The sequence below is a fragment of the Pinus tabuliformis genome, chromosome 7 (genome assembly GCF_031772625.1).
Source record: "Pinus tabuliformis cultivar Carrire ecotype Pingquan chromosome 7, CPIR1, whole genome shotgun sequence".
Taxonomy (NCBI): domain Eukaryota; kingdom Viridiplantae; phylum Streptophyta; class Pinopsida; order Pinales; family Pinaceae; genus Pinus; species Pinus tabuliformis.
In genome coordinates this window covers 677,465,218-677,485,385 of record NC_142293.1, presented here as the reverse complement: position 1 = coordinate 677,485,385, position 20,168 = coordinate 677,465,218, and the positions used below count along the sequence as shown (strand labels likewise).

The 20,168-nt window shown below is 39.8% G+C and overlaps 4 pseudogenes; all 4 read right to left on the bottom strand.

Moving 5' to 3' along the window:
• Positions 1–7,129: 7,129 nt before the first annotated feature.
• On the bottom strand, positions 7,130–7,967 carry LOC149249286 (developmentally-regulated G protein 1 pseudogene; annotated as a pseudogene).
• Positions 7,968–8,363: 396 nt separating this feature from the next.
• On the bottom strand, positions 8,364–9,170 carry LOC149249285 (small RNA degrading nuclease 5 pseudogene; annotated as a pseudogene).
• A 2,894-nt stretch (positions 9,171–12,064) lies between these two features.
• Positions 12,065–12,945, bottom strand: LOC149249284 (developmentally-regulated G protein 1 pseudogene; annotated as a pseudogene).
• Positions 12,946–13,298: 353 nt separating this feature from the next.
• On the bottom strand, positions 13,299–13,832 carry LOC149249283 (small RNA degrading nuclease 5 pseudogene; annotated as a pseudogene).
• Positions 13,833–20,168: the final 6,336 nt, after the last annotated feature.

Below are 20,168 nucleotides of genomic sequence, written 5' to 3'. Positions count from 1 at the left end.
CTCCTTTGACCGATTTTTCCACTCCTTTTTGTACTTAACTCGCTTGGAAAGTACCTGCACACAAGCCAAGACAGAAACCCATCAAAGCATACAATAATGATGATCTGTTAACTAAACATATCATAGAATCAAGAATACGATATACATCATATAAACACATGAATGGAAAAAGCTTAGAATTCTTTATTGATAGAAGGAAATATTACAACCCATGTAGATGCATGCTCAATTCAGTGTCATCCTTCCAGCTTCAAACCCTTCTCTCCTCATGAAGCAACAATTTGACATCATTACAATACTCTTACTAATCTCATTCAAACAACATTTCCTTAGCTCAAGAAATTCCAACCTAGACCAGCCTTTGAATGCTTGGTCAATTTATAGCTAAATGGAGGAGGTTAAGCCATTAATGGCCCTCATGAATGCTTTGCCAAAATTGGGAAGTGGTTCCATGGAGGAAGGGATAATGGATTAAGGTTCATTCATCCTCTTCCTCATCCAAAAGCGAGCTCAATCCATCTAGAAACTTCCAGAAGCATCCATTGGATGAGGAATCCAATGGATTCATTTCAAAAATTCGATGAATCTCACTCAGCACAGGTGAAACAAAGGCCAACTGCGTTGTAGTGCACCCAGACAGTGCAATTCCTGCATTGCAATGCAACCTGATAAAGGGCCACCTGCGTTGATCTCTCTAGGGGAATTTTTTGGATGAATGGTGACATGAAACTCTTGGGAGGCAAGAATGATGTAGGTTGACTTCATTAGGGAATGAAAACAACTGAATTAGGGATTGATGGACCCTAATAATACGGATCTAGAAGCTGGGGTTGATGTGCCCAAATTGACCTGTAACAAATTGTGTAATTTATCTCTCTTATCTATCTTGGAGTTGTGCTCCATGCTCAAATTGGTGTACATATCATATATATATCATGTGGGTTGCTTGTTAACTTTGCTTTCTCCTTAGTGAATGTTCAGAGTGGCGTTTTGTATAGAGCCTCAAGATGCCCTTGAAGTGCAGGGGTGCTTGATGGGAGTTTAGAGTGGTGCTCCTTATAGAGCCTTAGAATGTCATTGAATTGTGAGAATGTCAAGGAGCTAGGTGCGAGGCTAGGTTATTCTTATCCTCAATGGGTCAATCACAAATTCCTTTGATGGATTTGGGGAGTATTGACTAATAATAAAACATAGGCATATGCACTATTGCAAGTAATATAACAACACTCAGTCTATAATTTGGAAAACGTATAGTGGTCAATGATTTTTATCTTATTATTTGACATATGGTCCACTAGGCACTGCCTAATGATATACTCCTAACCTCCATTATATCTAGAGCTTGACAAATGTGCACAAGGTTTGAATTATTGGAGTGGCATTACATCCTCCATGGACACAATTCCCTAGAAGACACAAAGGAAAATGAAGCCTCCAGAGAAAAATGGGGGTCAATAATGATAAATGATCAATGACATGATACTCCAATCCTTTATTAGCCACATTCATTCACATGTACATTGGAAAGTGGAGCATCATACAACATAACCCTTACATGAATACAAGACAAGTTTGAACAATCTCACATGCCCCTCCCTATGTTACACACTCTCTAAACATTGTAAGAAATCCCATGAATCAAGGTGGGATAATGATCCAAATTTAAATAGGAACGCACAAAATTACAAATATAACCATAAATACAAGGATGCAGTAGAAATAACACTTCATTTAATTAATATCAAATGCTGAAATATGCTTACAAACATAACGGAAATAAGACTAGCCCAGGCGATGGTAGCTTATCTCTGAAAAGAGATGTGGTAGATACATGCCTATGAACTGTGTTATAATAAGGCTCAAAGGCCTATTTATTATTGAGAAACAATAGAAAACCCTAAACATTCAAAAAACTAACCCTAGGAGATGAAGCGCCACACTGTGGGCCCTGTTTGGGTAAATTGGTACATCAACTTCCTGAGGTCGTAACTTTGGCATAGGATCTTCATTTAACACGCACAATACCTCGTTAAAAATATCTATCCGAGGACTACAACTTTTGAATGGCCTTGCCCCACTTTTCCCAAAAAATGTCGTTTAGGGCCTCAAAACGGCTCCGAAAGTTCAGGACTCGAAAAAATGCTAAAAATAGTACATTGTGCTACAAATAAGGAAACTGAAAAACTGAAAGAAACTATGGTGGGGGTCCAAGTGGAATAGGCGGGTGGCCACCAATATCCATCTGGATCATTCCTCCCCCCTTAGGAATCAATGGTCCCATTGCATTGAGTTCCATGAGGAAACTTCTGTTGAACTTGGTCCTTGGTTAGCCACTTGCCCTGGTGAAGGACTTGGCCTGCTTTGACAGCTCGATATAGTTGGATCATTTTCTTTCAGGTGTTCTTGATCTACATGTCCATGATTCGATCAACTGTGGCTTTTTCCATGCAATCTGGATTTGACTATGTAGGTGTGAATTGTTCTGCAATGTCTGATGTGTCTAGCAATGGTGGGAAGTATGGTCGAAGGCGGTCCACATTGAACATTGGGTGCAGGCCAAGGAATGGGGGAATGTTGAGCTCAAATGCATTGTCTCCCACAACCTTGGTAATGGTGTAAGGACCATATTAGAGTGGTATGAGTTTCCGATAGGCTCCGGTAAGGCATTCCTTCTACAAATGCAACCAGACTTTGTCACCCACCTAAAACATGTGTGGCACCCGATGTTGATCATGTCGCTGCTTGTACTTGCCATTTGATTTTTCAAGAATGTCGTGGACCTACTGGCGGATATGTTGTATGTGCTCAATGAAGTTGTTTTCCTTATTGGCTTCAAACTGGACATGAGCCGAATCTTCCTGAGTAGATGCAAATGGTATGGCCACATCAATGAGACATAGTGGCTGGAATCCCAAGCCCACTTGAAAAGGGTTGTGGCCAGTCGAGTTGTGGAGAGCCCAGTTATAGCTCTGCTAGACATAGGTGATGCTCTCATCCCATGTGCGTGGATGCTTTGAGTTGTACATGTGTAGAATGTGTACGATCATCTTGTTGACGACCTCTATCTAGCCATTAGTTTGGGGATGGAAAGTTGTGGACTTACTAAGCTTGGTCTCCAGCATCAACCAGAGACTAGACCAAAATTTACTGAGGAACCTGCTAACCCAATCTGAGATGATAGATTGTGGGATCCCAAAGTGTACCCACACTCGTTCAAAGAAGAGTTTAACAGTGGCTCCTACTATGATATTCTTCTTGCATGCTTCCATAATCACCATCTTTGAGAATCTGTCGACAACCACAAAAACACAGTCATTGCCATTCTTAGTAGAAGGAAGGCTCGACATGTAATCCATGGAGATGGATTACCAAATTCAACTAGGGGTAGGCAGCGGAGTATAGAGGCCTTGTTTCTTGATGGTCGGTTTGGCAACGGTGCAGGCAGTGCACGATCTGATGTACTTCGTGTTATCCTGTTGAAGATTCAGCCAATAGAAATACTTCTATAGTACAGCCACCATTTTCTCGACCCCGAAATGCCCAGCGGCTCAACTATAGTGTGCTTCCAAAATCATCTTGGCACGCTCGCTTGAAGGAACACAAAGATGTCCCCGGTGGCATAACAGGTCATCCTAGAGGTGAAAATCTGGAACTTGTTGACCCTCCAAGAGAATTTGGTATGTGTGGCTGAATTCTAGGTCACTTTTGTAGAGAAGTGGCTAATCAAAAGTCTCGTGCCCACAAGATTTGAGCACGGTGGTTAATGCCATGATCGGTGGTTGGTTGAGGCAGTCTGCAACATTATTGGCGGTGCCCTTCTTATACTTGATATTCAAATGGAACTGTTGCAGGTATCTGGACCACTTCTGTTGGCCATCATTCTACGACTGCCCTTGCATCTATATGAACTACAGGGTTCGGTGGTCCGTGTGGATGATCATTTCCTTCCCCAAAATGTAATGCTTCCATTTTCAGTAGGTCTGCACAATGGAATACATCTCTTTATCATAAGTGGGATACTTCTGGACTGTGTTTGAAAGTGTCTCACTGTGATATGCCATTGGATGCCCCTGTTGAGTAAGGACTGCCCCAATAGCATAGTCAGAGGCATCAGTCTCGATCTCAAATAGTTGTTGCAAGTCTGGTAATGTGAGCATTGGTGTAGAGTATAGGCGATGCTTCAATTCTGCGAATGCCTTTTGTTGAGATTTAGACCAAAATAATTTTGCTTTCGCTCCTCCCTTGGTGACTTGACTCAAGGACCAAGTGATATGAGAGAATCCCAACATGAACTTGTGGTAGAAATTGGCAAGACCCAAAAAGCTACAGAGATCTGTCAGAGTGGTTGGGACTGGACAATCTCGAATGACTTGGATCTTGGCTGGATCCACATGCACCCCCCCTTCATCAATAATGTATCCAAGATATTGAATCTTGGTCATGCCAAAAGTGCATTTCTCCAAATTGACACACAACTTATGTTGTCGTAGTGTTTGGAGAACCTGTCGGATGTGGTGGAGGGGTTCTTCCCAACTCTAGATGAAGATCACGATTTCATCCAAGTATACCACTACAAATGAGTTGGTGAATGGCCACAAGATTTCATCCATCAACCTCATGGAGGTTGCAAGAGCATTCGTCAACCCGAAAGGCATAACTAACCATTTGAAAAGGCCCTCCTTAGCTTTGAAGGCAGTATTCTGAATAGTGATCTTTTTCAGTGCCTGATAGTCAATACAAAGTATCCAAGTCCCATCCTTCTCCTGTACCAACACGATTGGGCTCCCATAGGGCGATGAACTCGGCCGAATTTGACCTTTCTATAGCAGCTCCTGAATCTGCCACTTGATTTCGTCGTTCTCCAAAACAGAGCGTCGATAGATTGGTCCATTGGGCCACGGCGCACCTGGGGTCAAATCAATGGATTGCTTGACCTGACAGTGTAGAGGCACCTCTGCGGGGGAGGTGAAGATGTCCTCATACTCCTCCATGACTTCATCCATCTATTGTTGTCATGTAGAGGGACCTTATCTGGAGGTCGTGGCCACCGTCTTCTTCTTTCCCTAACGATGTATCATCAAGAAAAAAAAATTCTCAGTTTTGGAAATGAGCTTACTACATTGTTTTGCAATAACGAAAGAGATAGTGGTAGGCGGTGCTACCTCCGGTATCCTGTACAACTTATTTCCCAAAGTAGCAACAACAACACAAGGCCTTGACTCATACACAACACGTCGCTTCCACAAGTATGGTTTGCCTTGTTAGCGCTTGAGATTTCACCCTAGGCTGAGAAAAGTAAATCTTTGATCCAGATTTAAGCAGGAACGCAACAAATTACAGAGATAACCATATACACAAAGATGCAGCGGAAATAATAATTCATTTCATTAATGGAAAATACTGACATATGCTTACAAACAGAAATGGCAATAAACTAGCTAGGGCGATGGTAGCTTATCTCTGAGAAGAGATGTGATGGCTACATGCCTCTGAACTGTTCTGAACTCTATTACAATGAGGCTCGAAGGCCTATTTATTGTTGAGAAACAATGGAAAACCCTTCACATACCGAAACCTAACCCTAGAAGATGAAACGCCAAATTGTGGGCCCCGTTTGGGTAAATTGGTACATCAATTTCCCGGGGTCGTAACTTTGGCATACGATCTCCGTTTGACGCGTACGATAGCTCGTTAGAAAGATCTATCTGAGTACTACCACTTTGGGAGGCAACATAGGGCTCGGTTGCCCCAGAATTCCAAAAAAACGTCGTTTAGGGCCTCAAAACGGCTCCGGAAGTTCAGGACCCGAAAAACTGCTAAAAATAGTAAACTGTGCTACAATTAAGGAAACTGAAAATGCTGAGAAAGACAATGGTGGGGGTCCAGGTGGACCTGGCAGGTGGCCACCAATATCCACCTGGATCAATCTTCAAGGCTACATCAAACCATTTCACCTCGTAGCTAGCCCTACGAGGTATGAGAAGGCTCTCTCGGGTCAGATTCGGTAGATCTTTCAATATGATTAGGCTGACCAATTAAGAATAAAGATTTTAGGCTAGTAAATTGATAGGGGGTTGGATTTAATGATTTTTGGGGTTTTTTAATGGAATGACGGGGCTTTTCTGGGCTGCATGGGCAAAATCACAGCTTGAAACAGAGAAATATAATGACTACACAGGTTATCAACTAAGGCAAGGTAGGCATGCAATTTAACACCAAATCTGGTTTCAAATGGGATGGCAAGACTGGTGAGGAGCTAAGGAGGGCAAATAATACTTCGAATCCTCCTTAAACAGAAGAAAACATTGAATTGAACAAACTTATAGGAGGAGCATATAATACTATGAATTCCTACCTAATCACTTCATTTGCTCAAATAGATATGATCATGAGGTGAATGAAACAAAACAGTTTACATATGAGACAAAGGGAAAAACTTATGCTAAATCAACATACCACATGAATCTCAGCAAACAGAGCTGTGAAATTCCATTCAATTCTCTGTCATAAAACTGTACAAAAAAAAAAAAACTCTCTGCTTCTCCAGCAGCTCCCAGCGCTCAGAAAAACTCCCCTCTCTCACTCTTTCCATCTAACTCAAAATGAATACAATAATAAAATCAAACTGCTACCCAAAAACAGTGGCGCTATTTTAACTGTCATTACAAAAAGTAGGAAAGGGGCGTTCATCTATTCTAAACATGGAACAGCATTCCTCTACATCTTTTGATAATTGGCCATTTAAGCGATACATCTGGAGCGCAGATCTCCATAGAACCAGGATTAGAAATCTTAAACCAAATCGCAATTTTTGGATGTGATAGATAGCCCCGATTTAAGTTCGGTTTGCCAAGTCACATTTGCCAATACAACGGATTTCAAACTAATATTCCACTGATTCGGCTTATAGTAACAACTAAACCGAGAGCAGTTTACATGGCTGCATTCAATAGCTCCACCTTCCAAGCGCCACATCGCCCTCGATCCCACAAAAATCTCCAAAGAATCCCAACAATCTTTGGCGAAAATCACAGAACAAACTCCTGTCTGCCGCAGGTTCCCCATGATCTGGAACTCATCATCTGTTTACATTTGAAAGTGACTTTCTGTGCAGAGGAGGGGCGCTACTTCATCTGTAGCAGGCATACCATCTAATGGCAATAGAATTTGGCTGCCGGGATAGCCGGTCAACATCATCAATACCGACAACATCAATTTTATTATAAACATAAACACATTTGATATATTTCCGGTTCCCTTCAATGACATCGATGAGATCATCAACAGTGGCATTGAACAATACCTCAGCATTGTGGATCTTGTACTCATGTAATATTTGATAACAAAGTTTTTCGTCAACATGTGTTAATGCCATTGTGCTGTTGAAGGAAATGCCACCAGTCTTTTTCCTCTTTGAAATATATCTGAGGAGGCCTCTTGTTTAAGCGCAAGCCCACTGCTTCCAATTCCCTTGTTAAAATTTGTCGATGACCCTCACTTTTAGATGCATCAAGAACCATTAACACTAGATCTGAAGACTTTGCAACCGCAATCACCTGTCGACCACGACCCTTGCCTTCAGAAGCACCTTCAATGATTTCAGGAAGATCAAGAAGTTGTATCTTAGCATCATTGTAGTGTATGACACCAGGAATACAAGTAAGTGTTGTGAACTCATATGATGCTGCTTCTGAGAGAGTTCCAGTGAGTAAAGTAAGAAGTGTTGATTTCCCCACACTCGGTAATCCTATCAGAGCAACACGACCATGACCATATTTTGTGACTTCAAAACCATCACCAGCACCACTAGAACCCTTCGGTGGCTCCAATAGCTGTGTCCTCAGCTTCGCTATCTTAGCTTTAAGCTGCCCGAGATGGTATTCTGTAGCTTTGTTCTTTTGTGTCCGTGCCATCTCGAATTCTATTTCCTTTATCTTCTCTATGATATCCATTGTGCCTGATCTTTCCTGTTCAGACTAAGAAGCTGAAAATTCAGAGATCCCAGTGACACATCTGTACAATACGTATATCCTCTGTCTCTAACGCCAATATTGAGACCATCTATGAATTGTCTCCACCATTTGGGGGAATAAGGCGCTGACACTCTCATTGATAAGGGTCTGGAAGAACTGTATTGCATCCTCATCATCCAAATCCAAACGGAACTTTTCTTGAAGCTTAAGAATCCCTTTCTCCGGATCAGATGCAATAGCAGGAACGCTTGCTCCAGCCATTGCTTCTACCATTTCCTTGCCCAGTTTCATTGGTGGTGGAAACGGTTTAGGATCTTTACCCAGAATGTAGCCAAAGTCAACATGAAAGAGTCTTCCATTATCCCTCAAAAGAAGATTATCAAGATGCCTTCAACCGCTTAGTCTTTTAGAGAAGGCAAGGCAAGTATCTCCATAGCCAGTTGAAATAATGAGCAACCCATTTGTTGGCAGTGCAGTGAAAAGGTTTCTAAACCTCTTGTCCATGTGCTGCAAGATTGCCTGCAATTCTGATGAAACTTCATGGCCAAAGGTCTTTTTTGTGCTTTTGGCAAGTTTGTCACTACAGGTTGTCAATGCTATCATTTCTGCAGCTTGTGCATTCAAAGTTTGAGCATTTCTTATTTGGTTTTCATAATATGAATTAATTTCTGAAAACTGAGTCCAAACAAAATCCACATGTTCATTTTTCACCTCTTTTATGGCCTTGGAAGGTGCATCATCATCTGGCAGAGACAAGATGGCATTACATGAGCCAAGGGCATAGCGTTGTAAAACTTCCTTCTGATCAATAAGTGAACATCTCCTGCCATGATCGCTCAACAATGAAACTAATTTTTGATGAGAACCACATGGAGGATTTCCAAATGCTGGCCCATTCTGAATCTTCAGTAGTGCTAGATCCATTGCAGCTCTTGCATCTTCAATACTGTTGTGACCATTTTCAGATTGTTGAATCTCTCTGTTCAAAAACTTTTTTGCAATGATTCGTAAAGCCGGCTTAAAATGTGTGCCACGGGGATGTTTGTACAAGAGGGCTGTATCTATTACAAGATTGTGAATAACCTTCAATGCTAAAAGGTCGTTCTCCAATAAATGCCCAACAAGAACAGTTTCTCTGGAAACCAGGTTCAGAAATTCTTCCTGAATATCTTGAATTGTGGTTGTCACTGTGGTCATAATTTCACCCGTTATCCCTTTTGCTGCATGTCAGATTTGGAACCCAAGAAGCCGACCCAACAACATTACATGAAATGTTTACAGTTTCAATTCGGTCATCACCTTTGCTGTGGTTTCCAACAAACTTGGATATATTATGTTGACCATGGTATCTAAGATCTCATCTTGATAGGATGAAGAACCACCAGAAACAATACTTTCGTTATTTCTCAGAGCAAAGTGTAAGCAAGGCGCTTCAAAACAAAGGCCTTTGCAGCACTGTGAGAAGTTGAACTGGATTTAATGGAGGCCTCCAAGAGAGGATAACAACAAGAAAGGCAGCATAATATACAGAAATAAATTGCCAGACTTTGGTTGCTGATAATGTTTCAAATTGTGCTTGTGCAGGGCTAGGAGCTTTGAAGTTTGCTGCTGCCTTTTGAAGAGCTAAAGATAAATTACATAATTTAAATCAATACATTAAATGATTTCTTCTTCAAAACCCTGTTTTGAAGAAGAATCAATCTCTGACATGAGACGGAGTCTAACATCGGCTCCATTTGGGATGGCAGCTGCAGCTTCCTGGAGGTGCCAAGAACCGCAGAACTTTGGGAGAGCAGACAGTGCCTCCACCATTGGGCAATGGAGTCATCATCAACACAACTCTGGATTTATTTTCACACTGAAACTGAACTGAAACAATCTTCAAGCAAACTAAAACAAGATGCTGCCCTTATGGCTGCTTATTTATGTACAAAATCTACTCTAATCTGCTGTACAAACAATAGATCAGGTAATGCTAAAATGCCAAATTAACCATGCAAGTAAACCTGAAATTGAAGCCGCTTGAGAATGCTGCCACGAAGTCACAGATGCAGTTGCTGGCAGCCCTTCATGTGAGTACTGAGCTTGGTCACGGAAAAGACAGCCTGATCTGTCAATCAAACTGAAAAATGTGTCCATGTATGCTGCAATAGGATCACGGACACCGGCCTCTGTTGGCTGCCCCAACTCTGCAATGCATATTTCCAGCTGCACATTGTCAATGTATACCTCTATAGGCAAGTCTGTTATTGCTTGTTGTGAAGGAAGAAGGATTTCCAAGAACTTTTTAGGGTCTTGGAAATCATAAGACTGAATTTGCTCATCGAGATACTGAATCTCATTTTCAACTCTTTCAACAACTAACTCATAAAATCTAGTTTTGCCTTCAAGATGAAGCTTCGGAGATTTCAAACATTGAAAGAAAATACTGAAAAATTCTTCATTAGTTTCAATATCCGCTAACAACTCTCTAACGCCATCTAGAGCTTCACAAAGTGCAGGGTCTGCCACATACCCTACCATTGCATGAACAGATCAACAGGCACTGGAATGTCTGATCGAATTGGAGTCGCCAGGTGAATGATTCAGCCTGCATAAGTATCTGACTGCTGTCCACCATCAACATCAGATCTGAAATTGATACATGTACTGGGGTAAAATGCAATCGAAGTGGTCGTATTCACAAGCTCACGGAGATTGACTGAAGCAGCGTTTATCTACTAACGCTGATGTAAAACAAGAGCGTTTTCGAAGGCTTCTGGCGTAACTTCAGGCTCCGTCTAAGACTTAAGAAACAAACACATCAACCCACAAACAAGTTTGTTGTCCCCAGTATGGTCGCCACTATGTTAGCGCTTGAGATTTCACCCTAGGCTGAGAAAAGTAAATCTTCAAGGCTACATCAAACCATTTCACCTCGTAGCTAGCCCTACGAGGTATGAGAAGGCTCTCTCGGGTCAGATTCGGTAGATCTTTCAATATGATTAGGCTGACCAATTAAGAATAAAGATTTTAGGCTAGTAAATTGATAGGGGGTTGGATTTAATGATTTTTGGGGTTTTTTAATGGAATGACGGGGCTTTTCTGGGCTGCATGGGCAAAATCACAGCTTGAAACAGAGAAATATAATGACTACACAGGTTATCAACTGAGGCAAGGTAGGCATGCAATTTAACACCAAATCTGGTTTCAAATGGGATGGCAAGACTGGTGAGGAGCTAAGGAGGGAAAATAATACTTTGAATCCTCCTTAAACAGAAGAAAACATTGAATTGAACAAACTTATAGGAGGAGCATATAATACTATGAATTCCTACCTAATCACTTCATTTGCTCAAATAGATATGATCATGAGGTGAATGAAACAAAACAGTTTACATATGAGACAAAGGGAAAAACTTATGCTAAATCAACATACCACATGAATCTCAGCAAACAGAGCTGTGAAATTCCATTCAATTCTCTGTCATAAAACTGTACAAAAAAAAAAAAACTCTCTGCTTCTCCAGCAGCTCCCAGCGCTCAGAAAAACTCCCCTCTCTCACTCTTTCCATCTAACTCAAAATGAATACAATAATAAAATCAAACTGCTGCCCAAAAACAGTGGCGCTGTTTTAACTGTCATTACAAAAAGTAGGAAAGGGGCGTTCATCTATTCTAAACATGGAACAGCATTCCTCTACATCTTTTGATAATTGGCCATTTAAGCGATACATCTGGAGCGCAGATCTCCATAGAACCAGGATTAGAAATCTTAAACCAAATCGCAATTTTTGGATGTGATAGATAGCCCCGATTTAAGTTCGGTTTGCCAAGTCACATTTGCCAATACAACGGATTTCAAACTAATATTCCACCGATTCGGCTTATAGTAACAACTAAACCGAGAGAAGTTTACATGGCTGCATTCAATAGCTCCACCTTCCAAGCGCCACATCGCCCTCGATCCCACAAAAATCTCCAAAGAATCCCAACAATCTTTGGCGAAAATCACAGAACAAACTCATGTCTGCCGCAGGTTCCCCATGATCTGGAACTCATCATCTGTTTACATTTGAAAGTGACTTTCTGTGCAGAGGAGGGGCGCTACTTCATCTGTAGCAGGCATACCATCTAATGGCAATAGAATTTGGCTGCCGGGATAGCCGGTCAACATCATCAATACCGACAACATCAATTTTATTATAAACATAAACACATTTGATATATTTCCGGTTCCCTTCAATGACATCGATGAGATCATCAACAGTGGCATTGAACAATACCTCAGCATTGTGGATCTTGTACTCATGTAATATTTGATAACAAAGTTTTTCGTCAACATGTGTTAATGCCATTGTGCTGTTGAAGGAAATGCCACCAGTCTTTTTCCTCTTTGAAATATATCTGAGGAGGCCTCTTGTTTAAGCGCAAGCCCACTGCTTCCAATTCCCTTGTTAAAATTTGTCGATGACCCTCACTTTTAGATGCATCAAGAACCATTAACACTAGATCTGAAGACTTTGCAACCGCAATCACCTGTCGACCACGACCCTTGCCTTCAGAAGCACCTTCAATGATTTCAGGAAGATCAAGAAGTTGTATCTTAGCATCATTGTAGTGTATGACACCAGGAATACAAGTAAGTGTTGTGAACTCATATGATGCTGCTTCTGAGAGAGTTCCAGTGAGTAAAGTAAGAAGTGTTGATTTCCCCACACTCGGTAATCCTATCAGAGCAACACGACCATGACCATATTTTGTGACTTCAAAACCATCACCAGCACCACTAGAACCCTTCGGTGGCTCCAATAGTTGTGTCCTCAGCTTCGCTATCTTAGCTTTAAGCTGCCCGAGATGGTATTCTGTAGCTTTGTTCTTTTGTGTCCGTGCCATCTCGAATTCTATTTCCTTTATCTTCTCTATGATACCCATTGTGCCTGATCTTTCCTGTTCAGACTAAGAAGCTGAAAATTCAGAGATCCCAGTGACACATCTGTACAATACGTATATCCTCTGTCTCTAACGCCAATATTGAGACCATCTATGAATTGTCTCCACCATTTGGGGGAATAAGGCGCTGACACTCTCATTGATAAGGGTCTGGAAGAACTGTATTGCATCCTCATCATCCAAATCCAAACGGAACTTTTCTTGAAGCTTAAGAATCCCTTTCTCCGGATCAGATGCAATAGCAGGAACGCTTGCTCCAGCCATTGCTTCTACCATTTCCTTGCCCAGTTTCATTGGTGGTGGAAACGGTTTAGGATCTTTACCCAGAATGTAGCCAAAGTCAACATGAAAGAGTCTTCCATTATCCCTCAAAAGAAGATTATCAAGATGCCTTCAACCGCTTAGTCTTTTAGAGAAGGCAATGCAAGTATCTCCATAGCCAGTTGAAATAATGAGCAACCCATTTGTTGGCAGTGCAGTGAAAAGGTTTCTAAACCTCTTGTCCATGTGCTGCAAGATTGCCTGCAATTCTGATGAAACTTCATGGCCAAAGGTCTTTTTTGTGCTTTTGGCAAGTTTGTCACTACAGGTTGTCAATGCTATCATTTCTGCAGCTTGTGCATTCAAAGTTTGAGCATTTCTTATTTGGTTTTCATAATATGAATTAATTTCTGAAAACTGAGTCCAAACAAAATCCACATGTTCATTTTTCACCTCTTTTATGGCCTTGGAAGGTGCATCATCATCTGGCAGAGACAAGATGGCATTACATGAGCCAAGGGCATAGCGTTGTAAAACTTCCTTCTGATCAATAAGTGAACATCTCCTGCCATGATCGCTCAACAATGAAACTAATTTTTGATGAGAACCACATGGAGGATTTCCAAATGCTGGCCCATTCTGAATCTTCAGTAGTGCTAGATCCATTGCAGCTCTTGCATCTTCAATACTATTGTGACCATTTTCAGATTGTTGAATCTATCTGTTCAAAAACTTTTTTGCAATGATTCGTAAAGCCGGCTTAAAATGTGTGCCACGGGGATGTTTGTACAAGAGGGCTGTATCTATTACAAGATTGTGAATAACCTTCAATGCTAAAAGGTCGTTCTCCAATAAATGCCCAACAAGAACAGTTTCTCTGGAAACCAGGTTCAGAAATTCTTCCTGAATATCTTGAATTGTGGTTGTAACTGTGGTCATAATTTCACCCGTTATCCCTTTTGCTGCATGTCAGAGTTGGAACCCAAGAAGCCGACCCAACAACATTACATGAAATGTTTACAGTTTCAATTCGGTCATCACCTTTGCTGTGGTTTCCAACAAACTTGGATATATTATGTTGACCATGGTATCTAAGATCTCATCTTGATAGGATGAAGAACCACCAGAAACAATACTTTCGTTATTTCTCAGAGCAAAGTGTAAGCAAGGCGCTTCAAAACAAAGGCCTTTGCAGCACTGTGAGAAGTTGAACTGGATTTAATGGAGGCCTCCAAGAGAGGATAACAACAAGAAAGGCAGCATAATATACAGAAATAAATTGCCAGACTTTGGTTGCTGATAATGTTTCAAATTGTGCTTGTGCAGGGCTAGGAGCTTTGAAGTTTGCTGCTGCCTTTTGAAGAGCTAAAGATAAATTACATAATTTAAATCAATACATTAAATGATTTCTTCTTCAAAACCCTGTTTTGAAGAAGAATCAATCTCTGACATGAGACGGAGTCTAACATGCCTAATAATACATCACAAACATCAAGGGGAGCAACGTCACATAATACCTCATCCGTGAAGTGCTTGTTGCTATATGGAAGGAGACATTATTGGCTCACGCGAAGATCTCGTCCTTGGGGAAGCCACCCGATAGTGTACAGTTGTGGGTGTGTTGTGGTTGGTAAGCCCAGCCGCTTCACGGACTTTGTCGAAATGAGGTTCTTTTGGCTCCCGCTGTCGATAATGAACTGTAGCAGGGAACCTTTTACCCACATCTAAGAGTGGAAGAGGCACTCCTCCTCCTCTGGATCTTCAGGTTCCTCCTTCTGGACCTTCGTGGTGGCAGCTGTGGCGTTGGGCTCTACATCAATAATCTGCTTCCCTTTGTAATTCCCCTTGTCGGGTTCTAACTCAGAGTCAGAACCTGCATCTGATTCTAAAGCCTTCATCTCGGCCACCAATGACTTCTTGGCCCAATACTCACTCGTGTTGTGAGTGGAGCTCTAGAATTCACACCACTTTCCCATGTCCTTTTTCGTCTTCGCGGTGTTGTTCTTTACTTGTGGCTTTGGCTGGTTGTCCTGGGCCACCCCGCCTTGGCTTTGTCCGTTGTTCTACGGTTTGGGGGCACCTTTCCCTTGCTTCAGATTTGCAGATCCAATGTCTCGCTTCTTCTATTTAAACTTTTGCTCGATCTTGACAGCGTATCAGTATGTCATGCCAAGTGAGGAGATATCCAGGAACTCCATCTCATCCTAGATGTACTTGTGTAGGTAGCTGCGATACTTGAGTACCAAATGTTTCTTAGAATCTTTGATACCCAACTTCGTGCGAAGGGTATGAAAAACATTGGTAAACTATGGCACATCTTGATCCCTTCCCTGTAGCAGTGTTGTCCACTTTATGTATTTATCCTCATAGCTCCCGACAGGGTAGTATTGCTCCTTGATGGCATCCCAGAATGAGTTCCAAGTGGGTGCGGCTGAAAATAGTGAGGTTGTACTTTCATCCTTCTGCTCATAGTGGGTTTCCCACCAATCCTTGATGTGGTGGGCATCTTTGAGAAGAGAAAATGTAATCTTTTCTCAGCTGGAAAAATCATGAACAGAAAAATATCCTTCTAGCATATTTAACCATTTATCTACAACGTTTGCATCTATTTGGCCCTCAAATATGGGAATGTCAAATTTTACTTGTACCTTAAAAGGAGTGGAGCCTCTAGAGTGGCTACTAGATGTGGATGCACTACCGGTGGGCAACCGTTGAAGGATCTGGGCAAAGTTATCCATCATCGCGTTCCTTTGTTTCTCGAGGGCCTCCTCGAGCAATATTTTGATAGGATCTCCTACCCCCTCATCTTTCTTTTCTTCCCCCATGGGCGGTCGTCGGGGTTTGCGAGGCTAATCTTGCAAAGGTTCAACCAGATCGAGCCCTAACTCCTTATATCCTGACCTCGTTGGGGACATGCAAAGAAAAATAGAGAAAGAGCAGACTGCTCTGATACCACTGATCCAGATTTAAACAGAAACACAACAAATTACAGATATAACCATAAATACAAAGATGCAGTAGAAATAACACTTCATTTCATTAATATCAAATTCTGAAATATGCTTACAAAAAGAATGGAAATAAGACTAGCTCGAGCGATGGTAGCTTATCTCTGAGAAGAGATGTAGCGGCTACATGCTTTTGAACTGTGTTACAATGAGGATCAAAGGCCTATTTATTATTGAGAAATAATGGAAAACCCTAAAAATCCAAAAACCTAACCCTAGGAGATGAAGCGCCAAACTATGGGCCCCGTTTGGGTAAATTGGTACATCAACTTCCCGAGGTCATAACTTTGGAATACGATCTCCGTTTGACGCGCACAATACCTCGTTAGAAAGATCTATTCGAGGACTACAACTTTTCAATGGCCAAGTTCTAGTTTTCCCAAAAAACATCATTTAGGGCCTCAAAACGGCTCCGGAAGTTCAGGACCAGAAAAAACTGCCAAAAATAGTACATTGTGCTACAAATAAGGAAACTAAAAAAACTAAAAAAAACAATGGTGGAAGTCCAACTGGAATAGGCGAGTGGCCACCAATATCCACCTAGATCAGATAAAACCTTGATAAGCTTCTATATCCACCTCCTTTCATCCCTCTTCTAGCTCCCTTGTTCTCCTCACAGTGGAATTCTGAACCAATGGCATTGGAACCCTTTCTACTCAGAGCCAGTGGACAACCCTCATATTCTCCTTGGTGAAATTCACAATTCCAAATCAGGTCTTTTGAAAATTGTGGCAATAATGAATTTAAGGAACTCCAAGAAACAAGGAAGGCACTCTAATGCCATGAAACAATCATTAGTGTTCTCACATCTACTATGCAATCTCATCTAATCGATTCCAATAAAAATGAAACCAATAAAAAATTCATGTTGAGATGATTTTTGTGATCCAAAAATAGCAAAAAAAATTAATGGACATGTTGGAGACAACTTTTGTGGGACCTTGGTGGATCATCCAAGAGGTCAAAAATTGAGCCTACTTTAACCTTGATAAAGCAACAACCACTAAACATTCATCTCTCTCCTGAGTTTCCAATCAGCGCTCATTTACGACAAATTATAAGACCCTTAAAGACAATAAAGGAGAACAATAACAACTCATCGTTAATAAAAAAAAACAAAGATCCCCTAATTTCTCTCAAATAAACTATTTTATATTATGAAAATTAGTTCTAATTACCTATAGTATACAACTGTAAGTAGAACAAATTACCTATAAAAACAAATTACTAAACATCATCCTTCTTAATCTTTGGCTACATTTTGAATGGTTTGAATCTTTATAATAAAAAGCATGATAGGGCTTTAACGATGCAATAATCGCTTCTACAATTTTTTATAAAATTAATAAATATTTTTTTAATTCCCCTTATATATTGTAAAAATAATTAAATGCAAAAAAAATATTTTCGTATCCACTTTACCCCTATTCCATAAGATAATAGATATCTAAAACATATTCCCTAGAACATCAACAACATCACATTTGTCATGAACCATAGAGGGGGTTTTAAATCGGGATGCATACATAGGCAATTACAGTTTTGAATAAATATTCAGAAATTTTAATGGGAAACTAAGATGAAATTTCTGATCTCATAAATAAGAAAATCTTGTATATCAATTTAATGTTTAACTTAATTATAGTCTTAAATTTTTTATTTTTTTTTAAAGAAACAAATGGGTTTTTTTCTATTCATATAAATCTGGTTTCAAGAGTCCAAAAAAGACTTGCTTTCTTCCTGCATTAATTATATTTTATACTTATGAGTTGACAATTCCTATAAGTCCTCAAAATACTCCTAAAATTACTATATACATGTAATGCATAATTAAAAACAAGAAATAAGCTAGTCTTCACATCCATATCAATTTTCAGGGTTGAGTTCTTCACTTTCCTCTTTCTACTACCTTGGTTGAACGAAGCCCAAGCTGGACTTCCTCCACTGCCTCGTCCTCCCTCCACTACTATGTATCATCAACCGCAACTTGAGTATCCTCTGGCCCCACACTCCTAATTTCTTCGGCTCCTTTTTCAATTGTGCCACACCCATTTGTTGATTCCATTTGGCTAGAAGAAGCTCCAAAATTTTGTTGTTCATCTGTAGTATGTCAACATTGGATAGAAATAGGCCAATTTTCTAGTTTATTAACACTAGATGAATCTACTCCTCGATGGCCCTCATTCCCCCTCGCCTGGTTAATAAGTTTAGCATGTATTCCATTGTCATCGTAAGGTAATCCATTTGACAAGAAAATTCTTCCTTCTCCAAGCTAGGAAACCATTCCATAATGTAGTCGATTGCACAAAACACCAAGCCTGTGAAAACTTTAAGGAACTAGTCACAAAATGTTATTAAAATGATGTAGGATGATCATTCCTCATAACCTAACTCCTATCCCCTCTTAATCATAAAACAACGTAAACTTTGAAACAAGAACTATAAACTCAAAACGAGAACTCTAGCAAAAAAACCTCAAAAAACATGAAAAAAATGAAAAGTGTGTATTCTGGAATGAAGTTTTCTTTTTTTAGGGTTAGTTTTCAATATTTTTTAAAAATGACAGTAAAAACCAATTTTTTTTGTGCAAAATAAATGAAAAAAACACACTAATGTTGTTGGTAGAATAACATTTTTCTTTCTGGGGTATAATTTCAACATTTTTTAGTAATGGTGTTAAGGATAAAATAATGGGATTTGAAACACATTAAAATTCCAACAATTTTCATCCATGTCGTTAAACATATAATAACCTGACACTAAATATCATTAAAATTCTAATTGCTTTTAACCATCGCATTAAAAGAAAAAAAATATTCAACCATAGAATTAAAAAACTTCAAGTCTTCAACATATTTCAACCATGACATTATGAACAAATTACATGACTAAATTAATCAAAATATCAATACTTATAGATTGAATGAAACATAAATTATTTCTCTAAGTTATTGTTGCATTGTGAATATTCTAAACAAATAAATTCATCATAATTAAAACATATAATCCAACAAACATAAAAATGACTCATAACTTCATGTAACATCATATGGAAATTAAAATTTTTATTTCAAGATACCATGCAAACATTAGTTATATAAATTGTCTTAGACAATTATTCAAAATCACTCATATCTTTTTGCACATCATTAGAATTCACATCTTCAGATGAATGACTAGATGCAGATGAAGTTGTTCCATATTCTTCTCTTTCATCAACTAGTGCCCCATCTAAGCCAACATGAATGCCCACAATTTCAGGTTTCAAAATTATTCTAGATCTAAAACTGGGTTCAACAAACTTCCATCTCAACATTGTTTCTTCTGGTAGCAACCTCTTCAGAATCTCTATTGTCCTGAAGTGAAGAGTTTATCTCTTTGTTAAATTCAAGTCATAAACAAGTATGTCAACATCCTCCAATTTTAAGAGGTCTGTGCGGCAATGATTTATATTTGTACCCTTTCTTTTTCTCTTTCCGCCAAATTTTTTATCAACTACCATCTTTGGCTTGTACACACCATTGAAGGGGTGTGTATTTGTGGCATACCAATGTACTTCAACACCTACAACATCTTCATTTTCTATAATGACCTTTATAACCTTGGCAACTCAGAATGGATATCCATTGGCATCTCCATCTGTTAACACTGTGATCATGCAAGCCTCCTTAATCTCTCGTATTGAACCCCTGTAAAGGTCTTCCATGGCTTCACGTTGTCCAAGAGATATTCTGGAACCAATATACATTTATCTTTCGTGAAGAATTAATAATACCTTGAGATTGTTGTTGTTCAAAAATGTTTCTTTCCTCATGTTCAGTTGACACATTGTGTCCAAATAAATGGAGTCTTCAAAAGTATATCTTCATTTGTTGATCTTGAAATGATATCACTCTGATTATTGAAAAAGGACTCCCACTAAACTGAATCAACAATATCAAAGTACTCATATGTATATCTAATACATTTTTAATTTCTTCGAGGTAATCAGAAT